This window comes from Hordeum vulgare, chromosome 1H, assembly GCF_904849725.1.
Source record: "Hordeum vulgare subsp. vulgare chromosome 1H, MorexV3_pseudomolecules_assembly, whole genome shotgun sequence".
NCBI classification, from domain to species: Eukaryota; Viridiplantae; Streptophyta; class Magnoliopsida; order Poales; family Poaceae; genus Hordeum; species Hordeum vulgare.
The window spans coordinates 275050734-275052973 of NC_058518.1; the positions used below are offsets into that span (position 1 = coordinate 275050734).

Consider the following 2240-nt stretch of genomic DNA (forward strand, 5'->3'; position numbering starts at 1 on the left):
GGGTGCTGCTCAGCAGAATCATGATGAACTGGTGCATGAGCTAGAAAGATGCGAGCCCATGCTAAAGGAGGTTGCTGCAGAACACGGTAGGCGTCAAGTGTTGTGCATCATAATCTTTTGTCACTAATTGTTGTTGTATTCACGCCGCTTGCATTAAATGATGGGATGAGTCGCCTAACCAACATCGGTGCATTTCAGCAGCACATGGCCGACAGGTACCGGATGAAGGACTTCCCCAGACAAAGGCTTCAATAGTAAGACCTTTTGCTTCGTGTCTGAAATTGGGTACTTATTAGATTGTTTTTTTGCCTTGGTAATACTATCGAATACTGTAGTGTAACGCGAAATCATAGATGCAGCTGACACATTCTACCAGGGTTATTTATAATAATGTTGTCATACCACACGTATTTTGTTTCTACAGTTGCATTTCCTGATTTGGTTGTCTTGCTTATGCCAAGGCTCCAACCAAGGACTGCCAGGCAGAAGGAAACGCGGATGATCAAAAAGAGAACCTTGGCATGGAAGAAGCAAACGAGGACCCTTGCGCTTTGAAGCCTCGCGAAAACACAAAGAAAACAACAAGGTGATCTTAGGGAAGGCGGCATGTACTTAATATCTGTAACATAGTTGACACAACTAACCTATTGTCTGGTTTGGTGAAGCAGGAGGAGGCTGCTGCCGCGATCGGCCATGATGCTCAAGGAGTTCACCGGCCTCGACATTGACGCCACAAACTCGAAGAGGGCCACGGTATGCACGCGTGCGCCCTTGACTGCGGAAAGCATTTGTATGGAGATATGCGAAGCGATTTAGGATGTACTTTGAGGAGTTCGTGGTAGAAGAATGCATGTGGCACGAGCGATTGTTTGTTTCATCGATTTTGGATCTGTGATAGACCTGCTTGTTCCTGAGTTATTGCACGTAGAAGAATTCACTGCAGAACCCTCTTCCTTTAGTTGCTATGTTTATTATATATGATTCGTTGTGCAGATGAGGAGATCTTAATTATCTGCTACACTTCCAGAATTATTTGTTGTTGGTCATTTTCCTGCTTCTAATTCACTGAGATCGATATGTGTGTGTGTGTGTGTATATATATATATATGTCATTTTCCTGCTTCTAATTCTTTTCTTCTAGGGTGCTGCTCAGCAGAATCCTAATGAACTGGTGCATGAGCTAGAAAGATGCGAGCCCATGCTAAAGGAGGCTGCTGCAGAACACGGTAGGCGTCAAGTGTCGTGCATCATAATCTTTTGCCACTAATTGTTGTTATATTCACGCCCCTTGCATTAAATGATGGGATGGGTCGCCTAACCAACATCGGTGCATTTCAGCAGCAAATGGCCGACAGGTACCGGATGAAGGACTTCCCAGACAAAGGCTTCAATAGTAAGCCCTTTTGCTTCGTGTCTGAAATTGGGTACTTATTAGATTGTTTTTTGCCTTGGTTAATACTACCGAATACTGTAGTGTAACGCGAAATCATAGATGCAGCTGACAGATTCTACCAGGGTTATTTATAATAATGCTGTCATACCACACGTATTTTGTTTCTACAGTTGCATTTCCTGATTTGGTTGTCTTGCTTATGCCAAGGCTCCAACCAAGGACTGCCAGGCAGAAGGAAACGCGGATGATCAAAAAGAGAACCTTGGCATGGAAGAAGCAAACAAGGACCTTTGCGCTTTGAAGCCTCGCGAAAACACAAAGAAAACAACAAGGTGATCTTAGGGAAGGCGGCATCTACTTAATATCTGTAACATAGTTGACACACTAACCTGTTGTCTAGTTTGGTGAAGCGGGAGGAGGCTGCTGCCGCGATCGGCTATGTTGATTTTGTTTCAACTACATACGTAAACATGCGCCAAGTCAAGTCACTTGAAACATTCAAAGGAGGATACCATCCTATCATACTACATCATAGTCATCTCAACATTCATGTGGGCATCAAAGACAAAGCATTATAAGCTCCTAGCTAAATAAGCATGGCATAAGCAACTATGATCTCTAAGTTGTCATTGCAAACATGTTTCTCTCACAACAAAACTGAATCAGGCATGATGAGCTAGTCATATTTACAAAAACAAAATAGATCGAGTTCATACTAGCTTTTCCAGGCTCAGTCACTTCATCATATATCGTCATTATTGCCTTTCATTTGCACGACTGAATGATGTGAACAATAATAAGCGTGCTCGTGGATTGGACTACGCTGGAATCTGCAGGCAAACACAAA

At 43.2% G+C, this 2240-nt stretch overlaps 2 long non-coding RNA genes across 2 annotated transcripts; both read left to right on the top strand.

Annotated features, from left to right (window-relative positions):
* Positions 1–503, top strand: LOC123409552. The gene is made up of 3 exons (XR_006612864.1): positions 1–86; positions 202–254; positions 425–503. It is a non-coding gene; the product is annotated as an uncharacterized LOC123409552 (long non-coding RNA).
* Positions 504–1140: 637 nt separating this feature from the next.
* LOC123409559 lies at positions 1141–1642 on the top strand. The gene is made up of 3 exons (XR_006612865.1): positions 1141–1226; positions 1342–1393; positions 1601–1642. It is a non-coding gene; the product is annotated as an uncharacterized LOC123409559 (long non-coding RNA).
* Positions 1643–2240: the final 598 nt, after the last annotated feature.